Here is a 21906-nt window from a genome sequence, read left to right on the forward strand (position 1 = left end):
ATAACTATTTTTATTCTCCTGTAACTTTATTATATAAAGAGCTAAATCCTCCAAAGTTTCAGGAGAAATGCGTCATAATAAGAAGTGTTTGTGAACGAAAAATCAGCAATGTGGGATACTGTCGTGATGTAGCCAAAATGTTTATGGTTTATTAAAATAATCCCATCTGATACCCCGTGAGCAATAAATATATAATTTTCTGTTGTAACCCTCAAACTGAATGGTAATGTAACGATACTAATTTTTCACTTTTTCACAAAATGAAAACATCAGTACTTCCTGCGTGCTCCCAGCACATGGGAAACAAATTCTGTCGGGGATACCTACTTTGGCACGACACCGGTCCTACAACCGCATCCAAGAATAACATGCAGCTTATCTCAGAACTGTCGGTGAAAATTATTCTTGGAGCTAGGTTTAATTGAGCTGCATTTTAAAGAGGTGCAATTTCACAATTTGTGTATATTTTCTAAGTTCGCTATTTTGTCATGTGTTGAGAAAAACACAGATTTAAAAATTACATGGTCTAATATTTACATTTAGCATAACTGCAACATTATTTTTTCATTTTTTTTTTAAAGATTCGAAAGGACTTGAAATTCAAAGTTTCAGACTTGTGACTTTACTCGGACTTTTACACCAGTGACTTGAGACTCGACTCTGACTTGCCTGACATTACTTGAGACTTGACTTGAGACTTGAGGATAAAGACTTGAGACTTAAGGATAAAGACTTGAGACTTACTTGAGACTTGCAAAACAATGACTTGGTTCCACCTCTGGTGTCTGTGATCCAACACAGCTGATTCAAATGGCTAAATTACCTCCTCAACATGTCTTGCAGTTCTTCAGAGACCTGGTAATGAACTAATCATTTGATCCAGGTGTGTTGACCCAGGGTGAGATCTAAAACCTGCAGGACACCGGCCCTCGAGGCCTGGAGTTGGGGACCCCTGCTTTAAGGGTTTTCTCACTTGTTTTGGTTTTACTTCCTAATTTTGTTCCTCTCTGTTTGCTCCACAATCATTTATTTTAGCTTTTAACATAATGTGTGTGTGTGTGTGTGTGTGTAGACTTGACTTTCACTTTGTCAGATCATCTGTTTTCCCTCCCATGAGTCTCTTCTACCTCATCTCTTAATTGCCCCTTGGGGATAAATAAAGTCTGTCTGATTCTGATTCTGGAAATAGAGTCCAGTTCCTTGTACGTGTTGTCACAAACCTGGGTCTGTTGACCCAGCATTTTGAGTTTTAGTTTATTTTGATGTTTAATTTCTTTTCTAAGGTTTTCTGAGTTCATTTCTACCAGGACTAGGTCTTCAACCCCTGTGTTAAGTCTCCCTTGCCCTTCATGTGTTTCATGTCTGCGTGTCTTGTGTTGTCAAGTTCTTGTTGTCATGTCTGCGTCTCATTATGTTTCCTGTTTTATTTTGGAGAGGTCTTGTGTTCCTATGTTCAATGTGTTTAATTTTACTCTCCCCTGTGATGTTGTTATGTTCATTCATGTGTTTCCACTTCTCCTGCTCACCTCATGTGTGCATTTAGTCTGTCCAACATTAAAGGTTTTTTCATGTTTTAATCTTAGTTCACCCAGTTTAGGTTATTGTTTAGTTTCATCTTTGCCTTTTGTTTTGTACGTTTTTTTGTCAGCCTTCATAAATGGCTCGTTTTTGTCACGCTCACGTTTTGTTTTGTCTCTTTGCGAGTTGCTCATGGGTCTGCCTCCTCACTCCACACAGTCAGCTTTGCAGCCAGACTGTGACATGTGTACACAGATTTGGTCAGTAAAGCTGATTCTGGTTCTGATACCAGTTTACCAGTTTGTGTTTTTCACTTTTCTTTCCATTGTTTGTTGGACTTTAGTTTATCAGCTTTTCAATAACATTCACTTTTACTTCAGTTTCAGATGTTTTTGTCTTTGTTGGTCCACCTTCAGTCCAAATCTTGACTTAATGTAAAAAAGAAAAAGAAAAAAAGAAAACCCAAATCACTCCAAATGTATCTGCAATTATAAGTTTATTGTAAGACAATGGTGGCAAAATATTATTGAGGAGCAGATTCACTCTAGAAATTAAAAACAATCATCCATCTCCATGTTTCCTGTCTTCCTGTTTACGTGCCCGTCTAATAAAGGTAAAATAGAGAAGCTTTTTAAAAAGTGATGACCGTTGTGGATGATTCATAAATCAAACTGTTCACACAGCTGGGCGTCTCAGTATGAGCACTCTACAACTTAATTAAAAACAATCATGTGATACATTTACTCAACAGTTGACATTTTCTGAAGACACCAGAGCGCTTCTGTTTGCATATGTTAATATCATCATATTATCATCATCTACTAGCTTACAGTCCAGGGATGCACCAATTAAGAATTTCAGGGCTGATACTGTTTACAGTTTGTTTCAATGATGTTAACTCAATTCAATTCAATTTTATTTATATAGCGCCAAATCACAACAAAAGTCGCCTCAAGGCGCTTCATAGATACAGAGAAAAACCCAACAATCATATGACCCCCTATGAGCAAGCACTTTGGCGACAGTGGGAAGGAAAAACTCCCTTTTAACAGGAAGAAACCTCCGGCAGAACCAGGCTTAGGGAGGGGCGGGGCCATCTGCTGCGACCGGTTGGGGTGAGAGAAGGAAGACAGGATAAAGAAGTGCTGTGGAAGAGAGACAGAGGTTAATAACAGATAGCTCGTTTCTTTGTTTTTGTTCTCCACACTTGGTGCCAAAGAAGAACCTTTCATTATGAATAATTAAATAACATTCACTACATTGCCAAAAGTATTCAGTCACACATCCAAATCACTGACTCGTGAAAGAAATTATGAAAGTGAATTGCAGATGCAAGAACCACAAACTAACACCAGCCACTGTAATATGTTCAAAAAGGTGAATTTCAACCGTCAATGTTAGGTTGATAAATCGATTAATGCCAATATATATAAAATCTACACATAATAAAGTGCTAATATTTTCTGCATGTCACATTTTACTACTAATATTTATAAAGTCGGAGCTGTAGGAGAAACCAACATGTGACCAAAATCTCTACTCCTCTGCAGCGCAAAAGAGCAATGTTATGCAGTCTTCCAGCATAATGAATACCTCTCACATCCCACTTAGTATGAGTGCTTTTAAGTTTGAGGTTAATTTTCAGTTAAACTTCTAGGAGTGATTCTGAAATGCTTAATAGACAAAAGCTCAAGTGTTTTTTTTAGCAGTCTGAGGTGACACTGAATGCTAAATGACTTTCATTTTAATGTGACCATCAGTTACGCTGACTTAAACGGTTTTTAAGATTGTTCTTTTTTGGTCTTTAATACTGTTGACTCAGTGAAATAGAGTTTGTATTACGTGTCATTGGTTAAATGGTTTGCTCTTTGTCTTTCTTTCTCTTGTGCCAGGTTGCAAATGATGCAGAGAAGGATGTCAGAGATAAAAGCCAGCAAGTACAGAAGACACCTTAGAAGTCCATCAGTGTGTGTGTGTGTGTGTGTGTGTGTGTGTGTGTGTGTGTGTGTGTGTGTGTGTGTGTGTGGTAATTTTTAAAAGCAAAGCTGTTTTACTCTCTGCCAAAAAGACACTGTCAGATTAACTGTATCTTTTTATGTACTTGCCCCATATTTTAATTGGATATGGGTCAGCGTGGCTCTTTTTATGCACTGTTCTCATTACATTTTTGGGTCACTCAGTTTTTTACTCTGGGAACCTTTTAAATAAATCATAAATGTCCTTGATCTGCCGCAGAGTGCTTGTCAGCTGTTAATATGTGTATAATATTCATGTTGAATTATGTGGTGAGCTACAACGGCTGCATGTGGTAACCGCACACTAACATCACTTTGGCCATATCCTGTACGTGTTGTCGCTGAGTGTCTCTCTTTAAATGAGTTGGACTTGGCAACCTGCACCGCTGTGCCAGCCTGGTCCCAGCGAGGCAAGCGGAAAAGGGCAGGGGGGGAAGGGGGCTGACTCTGCAGGGATGTGGCCAGGAATAGAAGTGGTCAGATGGGGCAGTATTGATCAGCAGGAGGGGTCGGAGGATCAGCTGATGAAAACCGCAGACTGGACAGAGTGAAGTATGTATCTTATAACACTGGACAAATACTATACTGTAGATACACAGTGAACAGACTGCGATATCATATCCTTGATGACTGATTGCAAACTAACAATGTTTGCTCTCATTGATATTGCTTAAAAATTGCTGCAGTGATTGCTGATGAGATCAGGGATCTCAGGGAATTCGAAAGCCTCATCTATAAAAAAAATACATTGAAATTGCATTCTGGTCGTGAACTTTTTAAAACAGAGAAACTAGGAGGTCTGAAAGGTGTTTTGCTACTAAGAGGTTTCTGTACATGTAAACATCCAACCTGCTGCTTATCCAGGTTTGAGTTTCAGCCATCTCTTCCAAATTAACCGGGGCTTTCCCAAACCAACTGAGAGACACAATCTCTCCAGCAAGTCCTGGGTCTGCTCTAGGGCCACGTTGTACTAGGACATGCCTAAAACACTCTGCCTCCGGAGCCTCTGGTGTCTCACAGGCTAACCAACCCTTTATATGACTCATTATTCAACTCAAAGTCCCTAATGAATACAACTGAAGCTGTGCTGGAGGAAGCAATTGGACATCTTGTGAACTGGAGTGTCTGACAGAAGTTCCCAGCACACCCTAACTAAATGCTTGGGTACAGGGGATCTAGTTGATAGCTCAGCTGCTCAACCAGCAATTAAACCCATCAGGTAGATGTGTCCTTAGGAAGTAGATTAATATTCTGTTAAACATCTATAGAAATTTCAACCAAAGTTCAGCCTGAACTTTACAAAAATGATGGTTTGAGGCACCTGAGCATTACCTTTCACACATAAATTCCTACTTGTGCCTCTCACCTGGTCATATTTTAACGTGTGACTACAGTCTTCCACAAATTGTGTGAAGGTAAGGCTTTAGCGGTATAAATGCTACTGGATGTTTTCTTCTTTTGGATTTTGTCTTCAGTAAACTGCTGTTACTGGATCATTCAGCTTCACTGGTCAGGGAGGAGCTGACACTCAGAGAGAGAATCTGACAGTTTCTTCTGCAGTTCTTTGTTTGCTTCACAGTTTTCCCATCTGCAATCACTCCATCTTCTCCTCCGTCTCCCCTCTCGGTCGCTGTGTTTCAGAGGCACTGAGCAGGCGGGCATCTTTGCTTTTTCGTTATTTAGTGCCCGAGGACTCTGACAGAGGACAGTGATCCTGCAGTCCTGTTCTGACAGCTCTGCTATTGTTCTCTCTGCAGCATTTCTGTCTTCTCCATTTTCCCTGTTGTTTTTAAAGAAACAAGTTGTTTGACTGAACATAAACTATGACCTTTTTGGCTTGTTTTTATTTTAATCTTTGTATAGTTCTCATATTGGCCTCTTCTCCAGAGTTACATATCTTGCTGCATATGAGTTTCTGACTCCACTTAGTTTTTAAGTTCAGTCTTAACCATTATTTGATATCCCGTACGTCACCAACATGATGTCACACACTGCTTTTTAACTACAGATTTTGCTTTCTTCATGCAGGAAGCCTTAAAGACATAAAGCACTTGGGTGACCTTTAATTTCCTGCTTTTAAATTAAGATTAAACTAAAGTTATTGAACTTGGCCCTAAAAATCTTAGAAATGTGGTATCTAGCTAGATGCTTACTCTGAATGGCATTACTCTGGATTCGAGTAATGCTGGGAGGAATCTGTATTTTTGGTTCCTGGGGTATTTTAAAGTAGAATGTTACGCCACAATCGGCCTAGTCTGCTGGGAGCTTCCTGTTGAAAGGGAGTTTTTCCTTTCCACTGTTGCCAAGGGGGTGTCTGATCGTTGGGGTGTTCTCTGGTTTTCTTATTGTAGGACATTTACCTTACAACATAAAGCACCTTGATGCAACTGTTGTTTTCATTTAGTGCTACATAAATAAAATTGTATGGCATTTTTTGAAGCAACATTTTATCAAATGTCAAAGAAAAAATAGACTTTATTCATATGGTTCTATGGTTACAATGTACATATATACAGTGGCTTGCAAAAGTATTCGGCCCCCGTGAACTTTCCCACATTTTGTCACATTACAGCCACAAACATGAATCAATGTTATTGGAATTCCACGTGAAAGACCAACACAAAGTGGTGCACACGTGAGAAGTGGAAGGAAAATCATACATGATTCCAAACATTTTTTACAAATAAATAACTGCAAAGTGGGGTGTGCGTAATTATTCAGCCCCCTGAGTCAATACTTTGTAGAACCACCTTTTGCTGCAATTACAGCTGCCAGTCTTTTAGGGTCTGTCTCTACCAGCTTTGCACATCTACAGACTGAAATCTTTGCCCATTCTTCTTTGCAAAACAGCTCCAGCTCAGTCAGATTAGATGGACAGCGTTTGTGAACAGCAGTTTTCAGATCTTGCCACAGATTCTCGATTGGATTTAGACACCAGACAGGTCAGGGATAAAGTTATTGAGAAATTTAAAGCAGGCTTAGGCTACAAAAAGATTTCCCAAGCCTTGAACATCCCACGGAGCACTGTTCAAGCCGATCATTCAGAAATGGAAGGAGTATGGCACAACTGTAAACCTACCAAGACAAGGCCGTCCACCTAAACTCACAGGCCGAACAAGGAGAGCGCTGATCAGAAATGCAGCCAAGAGGCCCATGGTGACTCTGGACGAGCTGCAGAGATCTACAGCTCAGGTGGGGGAATCTGTCCATAGGACAACTATTAGTCGTGCACTGCACAAAGTTGGCCTTTATGGAAGAGTGGCAAGAAGAAAGCCATTGTTAACAGAAAACCATAAGAAGTCCCGTTTGCAGTTTGCCACAAGCCATGTGGGGGACACAGCAAACATGTGGAAGAAGTGCTCTGGTCAGATGAGACCAAAATGGAACTTTTTGGCCAAAATGCAAAACGCTATGTGTGGCGGAAAACTAACACTGCACATCACTCTGAACACACCATCCCCACTGTCAAATATGGTGGTGGCAGCATCATGCTCTGGGGGGGCTTCTCTTCAGCAGGGACAGGAAGCTGGTCAGAGTTGATGGGAAGATGGATGGAGCCAAATACAGGCAATCTTGGGTCTAAATCCAATTGAGAATCTGTGGCAAGATCTGAAAACTGCTGTTCACAAACGCTGTCCATCTAATCTGACTGAGCTGGAGCTGTTTTGCAAAGAAGAATGGGCAAAGATTTCAGTCTCTAGATTTGCAAAGCTGGTAGAGACAGACCCTAAAAGACTGGCAGCTGTAATTGCAGCAAAAGCTGGTTCTACAAAGTATTGACTCAGGGGGCTGAATAATTACGCACACCCCACTTTGCAGTTATTTATTTGTAAAAAATGTTTGGAATCATGTCTGATTTTCCTTCCACTTCTCACGTGTGCACCACTTTGTGTTGGTCTTTCACGTGGAATTCCAATAAAATTGATTCATGTTTGTGGCTGTAATGTGACAAAATGTGGAAAAGTTCACGGGGGCCGAATACTTTTGCAAGCCACTGTACATACCTGACATACATACCTGCTATTCAGTGCTAAACAGACTAATAAAGTACAAACTTTTCACAAAAAGCACAAAACTGGATGTACTACACAGACAGCCATATTATTATTTATATAATTAAATTGAAAATGTTCTGAAAAGCAGCTCAAACACAGCAGAGAGGAGCAGACAATGAACACTAAAATGTGTTGGCACACTTCTCAGTCAAACTAAATCAACCATTCCTGAAGCCTTATGTGTCCAAATTATGTGCCTAGCATTAGCAAGTAAATCTGTTTCTCTGATATATTGTGTTAACCAATAATTTTTCTTTGACTGACCATCTTGGCCATCATGAGTGAAGATTTAAGAGGTCACCTGCATTTTTGCTAAAACACACCTACATTATTAAACATACTTTGATGTTTAGGTATTTTTCATTAAAAGCATTTTTTTTTAGAAATACATAGTCATCAGGACAGACACACTACAACCAGGATTTTATAGAACATGATGCATTACTGTGTGTTTAACATGGGAATCTACGGGATTTGACCCTCTTTTTTGCACCCAGCCTCAAGTGGCCATTAGAGGAACTGGAGGTTTTAGCACATCCACACTGGTTTCATTTTTCAACCACTGAGGTCAGGAGAAAATACAGACGATAAAGCAATGGACCGTAATCATCAGTGGAGAGAGGAGTTCCTCTCTTTTTCAAGCCTACACAGCAAAAGGAGAAACTGTCTTTAAAAGCCTGGAACAAGAATAAAAGGAAGTGCTAAAGAGTCAAACTGTTGAAGGCACGACCAGGATAAATGAGTGCAGGCTTTGCTGCAGCATTTCAGCAGAACTGCAGCAAAGCCAAACAAAAATGAGATGGAGGTGAAGGCTGTGGTTTTCTGAAAGAGAAAAGTTCAGCTCTCCTTTGTGTGGAGTCATCAGAGATAGAAAGTGAGTGTCTGCGGTGAAGTCTGCAGCAGGCTGACGAATTTCTTTACAGCTGTGAAGAAAATTAAATCCACCAGAATGTGAAATACAGAAGGTATGTTGTATTTAATGACATTTTCTTTTTCACAGATATTTATTTCAATGACTAAATGTTTTTTTTTTAGCATTTCCTAGAACAATCTCTAATAAAATACCGTACATGCAGCTAGTTATAACAACAAGTCAACAGAGAGAGGTAACATCCTTCAAAAAGTCTTATATAACAGTGCCGCAGATTCAGAATGGCCTTTTGTTGTCAAGATGGAGGCCATGTCTGACTGTTTGTGTCTTTATTTAAACTTTAAAACTGCCAGAAGGACTGAAACTTGTCTTTGTTTCTACCTTTTGTTTTTGTAACGAGCTTTTAATAAATGCCTCTGTCATGTGTTTCATTTTTCATAGAAATAGCCTTGTTTGTGAAATCATTAGAAAGATTTCTAAATAATTCTCTCTCAATGAAACAAATCGTGGATTCACACACTGGCAATTTTGGAAATATTGTGATAACAAAGTATTGGGATAGCACGGGAAAAATTGTGCACATGGACGTTATTTGAAAGGCACCAAATGAAGATGTAAACATATTTTGGAAATTTCTGGTGAAATTACAGGCTGCGTGTTTATCTTATTTAAATTAGGTGACTGGTTTATAAAGGATTTTGCTAAAATTCAGTCTAATATATGTAATCTGGTTATTCTTGTTGATCAGGCTGCTCTTCACAAATGAATCACTTGTAGGTCAATCAGTGCTCGTCTGTTAAAGGCTGCCGGGTGCCACCAGTGGGTGAGATTTTGTAGTTTTTCATTTCATGTTCATGTTGGTGATGAAACATTTGGTTGGTGTGCACCTCTTTGCCTCAAGCCTCCTGCTTTAATCTAGCCACTATTGGCCAATTTGAACACCAGCACAAGCACAGACATTTTATACATCTGATCATCAGCGACTGAAATCCGAGTCTCACACAGTCACCTCTGTGTAGTACAAGGCTTAACATCCAGACCTTTTATCATGTGTAGATGAATAAGACTCCCTTGTTTTTCTTTGTTTCACTGAGAGGTATTCCTTGATATGCTGGTGTCTGTGTAAGCATCACACTGTCACTGATACTTTGTGCAGAATCACAGAAATGGGAAACAACAATGTTTGTGATCCAAAACAATATTTAATTCCTTCAGATGAACGACTTCCAGCAGAAAGAAGAGATGAATTGCTTCCAGTCGCTTTTATCCCGAAGGTTTCACCCAGCTGATTTCTCACTACTCGGTTTAACCATCAAACAGTGTTTCATGTGGTCCCCAGCTCTTCAAGAGCTGGAAGTCTACAGCCATTAAATATTAACTGTCTGTGTCTCCCTCCTGGAGCAGCTACTGTATACCTGCACCTTGTGGTGCTTTTCAGCTGGATGGAGATAAAAGAGGCCAAGACAGAAATCATATACAGAGCTGCACAAAAGACGGACATAAAGAACACACCCCCTGCGCCTTCCTGGTTGAGGAAAACACCGTGTGTACAAGCAGATGAGAATCTGTCTGCATTAGAGTGAAGTGCAGGAATTCTTTACTGGAAACTAAAGAAACTATCTACATTTGTCCAGCACTGTGTCCTCTCTGTGCCGGCCTCTCACCTCTGCAGAACCTCTGTTAACCTCTTTAAGTGTAATGTGAGGGTTCAATCTGTGCGTCAAAGAAAAATATCCTCAAAGTTGTCAAGGACAATTCAAAATCAGAAATCAATGTGCTGAAATTATATCTAATTTCCAGAAGAGGAGAGAGATCCTTTCTTAACTGTCATGGCCCTGGAAATCCCAGTGGATTCTCCTGTTTTCTCTCCCCTGTTTGAGTGAGCCCATGATCAACGCCACACACACTCAACTCATCCTGAGTCTATTCACCTGTTGCTCATCACCCACCTGCAACAGATGAACAATCACAGCCCTTTTTAAGGCACAAATGGACAGCCATTCATCGCTGGAACGTTGACCTACATCGTCAGTGAAACCCTGGCTCCTCTCTAGTTGACGTCTCGTGCTTTTCCCTGCAGCTTCCCTCAGTGACTGTTCGTTTTCCTTGCGTGCAGGTGGTTGTCCCGTTCGTTGTGTCCCTGGAGTGTGGTGAGAGAGAGAGTTTCCCCCTCCAACCGTGAGCGTGTGCGTGGATATTGAGGATTGGATGTTTGGACTCGCTATAACCTGGATCTTCCCCCAGATTAACCCTGTTCATCTGTGTGCCCTGTGGTTTCCTCTTGTCTGTAAATAAACATTCTAAACGTCTCCAGCGAGCACCGCCTCTGAGTCTGCTTACCTCCATCCGATGTGACATTAACAGATATAAATCCCAACACTAGCTTGGATATCAAAATACTAAAATGCATCACTTGTCACAACACATCATGAGTCTTTTGAGCATTTTCTAATCCAACGCCGCATCAACACATTAACATTTTTCCAGCTACCTCCAATTACATGAATGTTTATATCTACTACAGGATATAAACATATGTAAGGGAAGCAGTATCCTTGTAATGAATCTGCACCAAGTGGCAACCAGTGAGGTTGAACAATGAAGCCAACTCCTAAATACCAGAGCCTCCAGTTTCTCTAATGGTCACTGTGGTATCATCCACTGGTTTGTGAAGTCCTGTCTGACTTCCAGGACTAAAAAAAATGTCAGAAAATTACAAAAACTACCACAAAAAGTGTCCTCAGCTTCAGTCACTGAAGCGAGGCCTACTGGCAGCAGAGCAGCTGGTTTTGCAAAGGAAAATAAAATTGCAATGTTAGAAAAATGTCAAGAGGTTAAACACACAATACAGGCTGAGCGTAACAAATCAGCAGTAACAGGAAAACAGGGTACAGGAGTTCAGTTTTAAAAGCACTGCATGAATGTTTGTGCACAGGAAAAGAACTTTATTTATAAAGTTTAGCCTGTTTGAAACCAGAAAGGTCAACAACAGAGTATAACACTCATTTAGAGTCGGGGGAATCTGATTTAGATCTGCAAAGACAGTTGTAGTTTTTATGCCATCAGTTGCACTTACTGGTGGTGTTTAACACTCTGAGAGCAAGTAAATAATAAATATAAAAATATAGTTCAAACAGACACTTGGTCTACATGAAAATTTGAGATAAGACCCAGAAGTATAAAGACTTTACACACCATTAGACCTTAAATCCTCCTATAGTCCGTCCACTCGAGGTCCGAGGGATCTTCAAGGAATGGTGGTGATATTTTCAAGAAAACTGATGAGTACGCTGTGATGTACCCCAGTAAACATCTGGGAAACTAAGGTTAACCCAGAACTTACACGGTTAAGCCCAAATCTGGTTTTCTAAAGGGTTTTATTACAGTTTAATACAGAAGTTATCCAGGTAAAAAATCTCATTTCCAAGAGATACCTGGCATCATGGCAACAAAAGTCACATACCACATAGGTATATAACATTTAAAACAAGCACATTTCTGACATATTGTATTTTCCACTCTCTGTTTTTTTACTTTGTTTTCAGCCCCATCAACTCAGAAGAGAAACTTCCGACTCCTTCTGCTTTACTCCCTCTATCTTTGATGCTTATTGGGGCGACTGTGGTGCAGGAGGTTGGGAAGTGCATCTGTAACCGGAAGGTTGTCGGTTCGATCCCCTGGCTCTCTGTCCTGGTCGTTGTGTCCTTGGGCAAGGCACTTTACCCTACTGGTGATGGCCAGAGGGGCCGATGGCGCGATATGGCAGCCTCGCTTCTGTCAGTCTGCCCCAGGGCAGCTGTGGCTACAACCGTAGCTTCCCTCCACCAGTGTGTGAATGAATAGTGGAAGTGTACAGTGCTTTGAGGGCCCTGAAAAGCACTATATAAATGCAATCCATTATTATTATTGTGTTGTGTTTACACTGTGTGTTTGTTCATAGCTGCCTGGTTTGGCTGTAGAGGTTTCAGTTGTGAAAGTGGATCTGAAAAGTAAATTTGTGAACTGTAGAGCTCTTCTCTGCTTTGTCTACCAGCAGAAAAAGAACACGCTTAACCACCCATGTCTCAGCACCACTCAGTCTCTTCATTATGTGAGCATGGTCAATACTAGGATTCTGGATATTGACTCACCTAAATTTTAAAGCAGTACTCATTAGCGCTATTGATGACAAATTGGATTTTCCTGCTATGACATGGCAAAATGTTTATAAGCTGTATAACAGATGCTTCTTGGGCAGAAGCAGAGAGCAGGGCAGGATTTTACTGACATATTACAGTTTGATTCAAATGATTTTTGTCCAGGTTTAATATTTAAAAACCTCCCTTCAGTTATATCATTCCTCTCTTACTTGATGCATTACTTTTTAATACGATAACGCTTGACTCATTTCTCCAAATTGTAACACTCAGCTATCAAAAACCTTTTCGCTGCCAAGGCCAGTAGAAGACAAACTTTGTTGTGTAAAAGCTGTATTGGAGAGAAAACAAGTCTTGTTTGCAAGAGTGACAAAGTCTGCATAATGAGACTGTAGGTGAGTTATGGTGACCTAAATTACAAGAGTGTCAACCAGTGGACCACATTTCACATTGTGTATTTAGGAGGTTTGTGTTTTCCATTTAGTTTTGTTTCTTTTCACTTACTTTTCAGTTTATGTACTTAACGTACTGCTGGGTTAGGAGTACAGACAAGAAATCCCATCGTTAGGAAAAAGATGAATGGTTTAGGTTCAAATAAATAATGTTTTTATACATGGAGGCTTATTTGCTTGTTTTTCTGTGTGAAGGTCAGTCTGAGACAATTAAGTGGAATCGCAAGAGATTTCCAGACATTCCTTTGGGATTTGGGTACAACACAAGACCAGAAGAAGGAATTTTAATGAGTCTTTGAGCTACCTGCATGTAGCTAACAGGAGAAACAGACACAGGATTCAAGCTGTCTTTGGGTCAGCAGTGAAGTCATTGATGAGGGAGACTTGGAAAAGCTGGCTGGCCTTATGTTCAGCTCCCTCTAGTCATATGAAGATGCACAGCATCAAAAACATTTCATTTAGATTGCTACATAAGCAGAAACTTATGTTCATTTTTATGATTCTATCCTCTTTGATTTTAATCTAAATTCAATCCATGCGTTACTAATAAATGTTTCTAAATGTGTGATGCTGCTTGGGAGCATTCATTCATTACAGTATGTTGCTGTGAAGAAGATGCTGACAGTTGTTTGGGGTAAAGTTGCAGCACAACATTAATATTAGACTCTGGGCCTTTGACTTAAGACATGTTTTTTAGGGTTGTTTCTCAGGACCTCTTCCTGTCATGGCCTTAGACCATCAGATTCCCTCAAACAGTTTTCATCCAAAAGCAGATGTTCTTTGCAAATATGTATGTTTGCTTATGTTACTCAAGACTGGGGATAAAACTGAGTTATGGAGACTCCATGATTGATTTTCATCATTATAAGTAGATTTAACATGACTTTATTAAATAATGTGCTTTGTGCTACCATAGGATGAACTAAAATCTTAAAGAAGCTAGCATCAAATTACTGTAAGGCCATTGTGGTTTTATATTATAGAGCACAGTGCTTTTGGTTGTGCATAAAGTATTACCAGAAGTGGGTTTACTTAAATTATGTGATGCACTTGGGTCCCGAAATAGTTGATTGCATTTTGGTGTCCAAACTCAGATCAACCAAACCTGTGTTTAATGAAATTAAAGGATACGTCTGAAACATTTCTATTTTTTTCATTTCAGTAAATCCCATAAAAAAGCTTCCAACATCAGCTGCTCTGCTGCCAGTGGACCTGTCTATGGTGACATGCAGATGCACCCTGCTGTTCATGTAAGCTGCTCATCACTAGACTGATAATTGAAGGGTCATAACAACCATCTGCCTCTCTTCATTGGCAGTGAGGCGGTGGAGAGGGTGAGCAGTTTTAAATTCTTGGGGGTAACTGTGACCGAGGACCTGTCCTGGGGCAACCATATCACCTCAGTTGCACGGAAGGCCCAACAGCGCCTCTACTACCTGAGGAGACTGCGGAGCGCACACATTCCCAGATCTCTGATGTTGAACTTCTACAACTGTGCCATCAGCAGCGTTCTGACGTATGGATTTCTAGTGTGGTTCCCCAGCTGCACCAAGGCCGATCAGCAAGCACTCCAGCGGGTGGTGAAAGAAGCTGGCAGAATTATTGGAACAAGTCTGCCAGAGATCAGTAATATCTTCCCCACTCGCTGTCTGAGGAGGGTGCACAGTATCCTGCGGGACCAACATCACCCTGCGCGCCACCTTTTCCATCTGCTGCCCTCAGGGAGAAGGTACAGGTCTATACAGGCCAGAACATCCAGACTGGCCAACAGCCTGTATCCACAGGCTGTGAGGCTCCTGAACTCTCTGCCCCCCTCTCACGGACAATAACCATATTCAACTTCTTAATAGCAATGAACTGGTCTGCATTGGTGCATCATATCTTTATTCTCTTCCCCCTCCTGCCCCCCCCCCTCTTTCTTAAATAGATAACTATCATATCTGATATCATATCTCACAGTACAATAATATTGAATGGGTTGCACTGTTGTACTTTGTCATGTTTCTCAGGTCTTTGTCTGAATTTCTACCAACATTACTTGTCAGGTTCTCATGTTATTGCTAAGGATTGTCTATTGCATTGGAGTCACACTGGGTTAAATATGTACACTTGGGTTTTAAGGGGTATTTATTATTTTCTTCTTTTTTGGGTTGTATGGAAGCCCCAAACGCAATTTCATTGTTCTTGACAATGACAATAAATAAATAAATACTAAATACTAAATATAAACCCTGAGTTAATTTATACACTTAATAAAAACCTTGCCGATGTTAGGGTAAATGAAGTCAGCCAAAGAAAAAATATGCTGGATATGGTGAACTTGCTTTGTAGTACAGGCCTCTGTTCAGTGGCCTTAAACTGGTGACACTGACCAGCTAGTGTTCCACAGTGGCAATGGTTGTTTTGTTTTGCCCACCACCATGCTGATGTTTAAAGTAAAATGTGACAGTTTTTGGATGAAAAGGGTTTATTAATCAGTTAACGGTAGCTAGCATGCTACTACAAACTACATCCATAAACTATATTAGTGCAATGAACAAACAAATACTGTATACCTGCTAAATAAGGGGAAATTACAGACTAATAAAGTGCTAGAATTTCACTCACCAAAACAGGTGCACAGACTTCTGGGATAGTCTGTATACAAATAGTAAGGTATATCATTAAACTGCATAGTATTAACAGTATGGATTTTCAATACCAGAACAAACATTCACCCCATTCTCACTCCTGACTAGTAACAGAGTAATATTTAGTCAGGACCTGTTGCACATTGAAAAAGCATTAGCCAAACCCTGCGTTAAATCTGGCATTTTTCACCATGCAGGGAGGTCTGACAGACTTTAACACACGCCCTTCATCTTCTAAACTGGAAAGCATGAGGTTTTCTTCTTTCTTCATCAGAATATTACCCTAAAGGATACAGGCTTAACATTAAAATATGACACGGTGAGGTTCCAGGTAATGTGTTAGGCTGGGATGAGTTGAGAGTGACAGAGTGTTTGTTATACTGCAGGAGATTTTTTATTCCATCTTCGTGTCAACTCAGAGACGCGGTTCTCAAACTGTGGGCACAAAGCCACTGCAGGTCGAGCAAAGAGTATGAAGTGAAACTAACGTGCTACTTTCCACATAATCTGTTCACACTACATTCAAACTATCCTACACACACTTGCACAGATGCATTTTGGGTTTCAGTATCTTTCCCAAGCACACTGATGTGCAGACTCACAGGATCTGAGGACTGACCCACCAAAAAATAAATAATTACACCCAAAGAGTTTGAGAACCAGCTGTTCCAAGACATCACCTTTATCCTACGGTGACACGTTTCTATTCCGGTTGGTTCTTACAGTAGTAGGCGGTGTAGTAAATACTACACCTATGGACGATTAGGATCATACAGCACTGCCCACCATCATCATCATTAAAACTTCAAATGAGAGAATATCTTTTTGAGAAACGGTTTTCAGAGTGGAGAGGATTGTGGAAAATCAATGCTAAAGAACAATTAATCATCATACTATCATTTAATACCCTCAGTGAGCACTTAGCAGCCCACTTTGGGCCGACATAAATGTCCTCATTTGAGGGTGTGCACAAGGCTGTGTGCAGGTGTCCTCTGGAATTAGTTGTGACTACATGGACACTTCTCCCACCACACTACAAAGGCACCAGTGGGGCATGGTTTCTCTAAGCGGGCTAGAAAGCTTTCTTAACATTTCTCTAAAAGACTCCAATGCACAATGCAAGGATGGGTTTACAGTCTAATGAACTGTGACAACTCAAAAATATAATGCAAGGTAAATGGGGAATTGGGCAGGAGTGTAGGGAATCCACTGGTCCAACACAGTTTCCTTATTGTGAAGTCAGTTATGAGTTCAGAAGACAGAATACAGGGAACCAAGGGAGAGTTTGCTGATATCTGCGAGTCCTTATATCGAGGCAATTTTAGTTGTTCTAACACTGATCTATTGAAAAACTTAAGCAGGTAAAATGCACAGGAGGAAGTGCTGCTAAACAGGCTACTCATAATAATTGCAGGCTTCATAGAAGCAACATTTAGTTACACTTCTAGGGAGGTGCAGATCAGGTGACGGTGTAGGCTACATCATAGGCTTTCAGAAGTTGTACAGCTTAGATTTAACAGAGAAAGATAAAACCTCCGGCATGCTCTATCACACCTGAGAGCAAGAGAACGAAAGAGAAAGACAGCACGCCATCAGTCTACCATAAAATGCCCCCTGGCTCATATGTCTGTGACCTTAGTAAACACTTCTCTGATGAGTTTATAATTTCAGCTACAACTTTCATGTCTTACTGGATGATTAATTATGGCCCCATAAGGCAGGCAGGACATGATTTACCTCGTCCCCAGACTACTGCTCTGTAATATCTCTCTGTTTTTTATTAGCAGGATATATTTACTGTTATCCTGGTCGTCTTGTGGGATTCTAGACAATAAGCAGGAAATCAGACGTGATGTTCACATTCAGTTTAAGAGTGCTGCTGCTTTATCTACTCTGAGGACAGTGGAAGATATCACCATTTCTCTGAAATGTTTGGAAGATGCAGGAATAGCATTGAGTACATAACTGATGGACACCGCCCTTTTCAAAAACAATGCTGTCGCTACAGCAGCATAAAGGGAACTCTGAGAACTCTGTACATAATCCTTTAACTATTCCCCTCGCCATCACAGCACTGAACGGTCTCGTGGCACCTCTCTTAGCTTAAATCAACTTATCACCTGTGTCACAGCTACATTAACGTGTTCACACAGTACAGTAGTACTGCGTGAACACGCTTATTAGAAACACAAAAAACGATTGTTCCATGCTGCGTTCTCTCGTCTTTCTGAGGGGAGCTCCTTTCTTCCGGGTTGCCTTTGAAGCGTCTTCTCTCTCTCAATGCTGTGTCACTGCAAACTTCGCAGCCACATGCCTTCTGTTTGGCTTTCACTCCACTGCTGAATCATCGCTTTGATTCGGTTCTTTCTGACTGTTTCCCTCCATCATCTGCCAGCTCTCAATCCCCAGCCGATGATCCAAGAAAAAGTTGCTGCATCTCTGCACTTGCTTATGTAATTCCAACTTATTTATATGTTATATTATGTAATATATTTTTTTTATTTTTGCCGCAGCAGCAACACTCAGAACAATATCCGTGCCAGTGAAGCTTTATGCAAAGATGAATCACACTGAATCGAACAGTCGTCACGACTAGTGAACAACGGTGTGTTGGTTATTACCACGAGGCATTCATTACACAGTACACTCTAACTGTCTTTGTGAACTTGGTTTCACTTGCTAACATACACTGAGCAAATTACCAAACGTCATTCAGTTGTAGAAATGTTACTTTCATGTTCCATAATTCTTGGATCTTCCTATTTACACAGAACAGATGTCTCATTTAGATTTACACCTGGAGCCATACAATTCCCTCTAGAAGCTCACTTCTACATGAATAAGTAGAAGAATAACCCTTGTGGTGTTATCAAGATTTCTTAGCTTTTGCTTCAGGGAAGAAAACAGGAGGTCTGCTTTAAAATCCAGGGAAACTGATTTCAAAAGTTATACTCCAAAGTGTGCAAGGAGGTCATGGCTAAAAGAAGCCATTATGCACTTAAAAGTTTTCCTCGCTGTTTCATCGGAGACAAAATTACTTCAGTGACAGCAATGACTGAAAATGTAACTGCTTCTACAAACTACGGATACAAGCCAACAAAATGGGAAACAGCATGAAAATATGCAACCGTACTGTGCAGTGTACTGCTTGAGTGTTTATTTATTATTTTGCACCATTGTTTTAGTCACATTGTGGCTTTGGGGTTTGCAGTGTGTGATCAGTTTTCTCAGTTCACAACTTTTCTCTTTCCCAGGACATCTAATACTTTGTCATAGCTGCCGGCGTCTCGCAAGTTCATGTAAGCTGTACTCTGGCATCGGTGCAAAGAAAGTCCAGTTCATCACACATGTACGCTTGTGAATACACATATTTTGACCAAAATCACAGTCTGCTCCTAAATCTAATGAAGGAGCTTCTATTACCTTAAACTAATTAAGACATGTTTGTTGCCTAAACCTAACCATAAATAAAAGAGAAAGTAAAACTAAACTGAACTGATCACCAGCTCAACTCTTCTCAACTCAAAACAAAACAAAGGTCCCAAACTGCACACAAACCATCTCCTGGCTGACAAATTTATGACGGGACCATTATCTCCCAACAATCCCAGCAAAGTATTGCCAAAGCCAGGGGGATGCCAGAGGACACCATTCGCCTATCTCTGCAATGCCAGCAGGACCTCACGGAGCAGCAGTATTTTTTTATTTATTTTTTTTGCCTAAAAGGAATCAACAGTTTGATCAAATAATTAAATAAATAAAGAATTTAAAAGACATCCCAGAGTATGAATCCTAAAGGTCTCCGTGAGCCTCAAACTTGTCATTTGTCCTTTTCCAGTATTTATGGCAGTATAACTGTAAATCTTGTAACATTTCTATAAACTTCTGCCATCCTTCAAGATTAGTGTTGAGGGACCTGACAACAAAGTAGGTTGCCGTACACCACACTGGTGCACCAAGCTGTGCTTTAAACCGGCTGCTCAGCCGGCATGTTTCACCTTTGCAGTAAAAAACTCGTTTTTACTGCTTGGCTGTGATGTGATATGACCCTAATATTCTTATCACAGGGTTCCCATAAAGTCTTAGAGCTGATACTTTACACCCCAAACATGGCAAAATTAGACACCCAGAGTGAACTGTCCTGTTTTACTGTGTGATGAAATCTGAGGTTAGAGATTAGTGGTATATGCCAAATGTTTGCCAGCAAGAAGTTTGTGGTTTATGTTCTGTTTTAAGCTTGTTTCTCTTTGAATGTTCACTTTCACTCACTGATAAGGTCTGTGTAAAAAAAATATACTCTGTTTGGTTTGGGGAAAAGTGTGTTTGGGCATGTTGGGACTTCATATGTTCAGATCCCAACATGCTTCATTTATTGCATGTTGAGATCTAAGCATATATATGACTTTTTGTCCCAGCACCAAAGGACACCACATGTGTATCTCTGTGCTGATCAGCTGGTTTGAGAAAACCAAAAAAAGTATTTGACACCTTTGATATAGCAACAGTGTTTATCTTAACTGTTGAAAAAAACTTTATTTGTACAAAGTCTTTGTATATTGTTACAAATTCCTGATGCACGTGACCAAAAACGTAACAATAAGGAAACAAAAAATCAACACAGTAGTGATCACTACAATGATCCATGAAGGTGTGTGTGTGTGCGTGTGTCTGTGTGTGCGTGTACTGTATACCTGTTAATATGCAATCGTCAATTCACAGTTGACCTAATTACTTTGAACATCCCTTGGCTCTGTTCCCAGATAGAGGAAAGGCGAGTCGGCAGGTGTGTGAGGGAGAGAGTGCTAGTTTAATGTGTCACTTATGCTCTCTCGTTCCCAGGAGGCCACATGGAGGGGCGAGGAACCGGCCTCGCTGAATGGCAGATTTGGGCCAATTAAGCTGGAACTGGAGCATGCATACACAAATTCTCACACACACACGCTGCAGCTGGAGCACAGGCCTGGCCTGGCCTGACAACACCCTGTGGATACACCCTCCTGTCTGTCCATGCGCACACACAAACACATTTCCCTTCTGTTCCACATCTCACAGGCACTTAAGCAGGTACTCAGCCTGTTTTATCCACATAAACACACACAGTTATGTGCACACTTTTGTCCCTCACACACACACACACACACACACACACACACACACACACACACACACCACACACACACACACACACACACACACACACACACACACACACTGCAGTAATCTTGTCTCTTCTTTCCTCTTGCAACACACATATTTGCTGCAGTACACTTCCAACTTGTGCCCTTTATGTGTCCCCCCCCCCCCCCCCCCTTCTTTTCCACAGTGAAAGCTGATTGATCCAATCCTGCAGATTCCCCTCCTGTGGCAATCTGCTTGGGAATATTTAAATCAAACATTGCCTGCTCTCCCTCTCAGACCTTGACTCTGAACATGAGCTCAATGTCATACAAAGCTGCTAAAGGCTCCAGTACATGTGTAGCCGAATATCCTCCTTTTACTCAAATCCCAACAGTGAGAATGTAACACAGGCGACTTACTCTGCAAGCCATGGAAGCGCATCTGTGTGTATCTGTGTGTGTGTTAATGCGCATTCAAGGTTACTCTCACATTTATAGTTATGCAGACGGGGCAGTCAGGAAATGTGTTTGTGTGTTTTTATTTTGTTTTTGTCATGAATGCCAGCCTCTCCGCCTCACCAGAAGACACAACCGCAACAGAAGTGCTCAATCCCGTTTCAGGCTTGTTCAATTATTCATACTGCTATTGCGGTGCTCTGGCACAGAGAGTGAGAGAAGGAGAGGGAGGGATGGAAGAAGCAGCAATAGAGGAGAGGCAGAAAGACAGAGCGGAGAAAGAGGGGGGAGTTTTCTATGAAACGCAGCATTATAGATGGAATATGTATGTAGCCAGTGGCAGCATCTCCACGGTTTCACTGTCGTCAGCCCTGCCCTGCTGCGACTGCCTCTCACAAACTCAGCCATCTCTGCTTCTGAATTTCTGTCTCTGTCTTTTTGTTGCTACATTTGATCTTTCTCCTTCACATCTTCTAATTTTTCCTCTTCTCTGCCGCTGCTGTTCTCTGTTTACTTTACACACCGGTCCCTCTTTCCACCCTCTCTCTGATTATATGATGTCATAGCTTTGTCCCATAGACCCATTTTACTACATGGAAATAGTTTCTGGCTTCAAAAGTGAAGCCAATGTTAAAGTGACTTAAATCTCACTGCTT

The 21906-nt window shown here is 40.8% G+C and overlaps 1 protein-coding gene across 2 annotated transcripts in view; it reads left to right on the forward strand.

The window, feature by feature from the left end:
* The window catches only part of LOC102299858 (endonuclease V), a 77832-nt gene extending 71737 nt beyond the window's left edge, over window positions 1–6095 (forward strand). For both annotated transcript variants that reach the window (XR_315583.2, XM_005919190.2), the window contains exon 9: window positions 3411–6095. The gene's annotated coding sequence lies outside the window, so the exon portion shown is untranslated. The remainder of the gene's footprint in view (window positions 1–3410) is intronic.
* The last annotated feature ends 15811 nt before the right edge of the window (window positions 6096–21906 follow it).

This window comes from Haplochromis burtoni, unplaced genomic scaffold (genome assembly GCF_018398535.1).
Source record: "Haplochromis burtoni strain Fernald_Lab_line unplaced genomic scaffold, NCSU_Asbu1 Contig_35, whole genome shotgun sequence".
NCBI lineage: Eukaryota > Metazoa > Chordata > Actinopteri > Cichliformes > Cichlidae > Haplochromis > Haplochromis burtoni.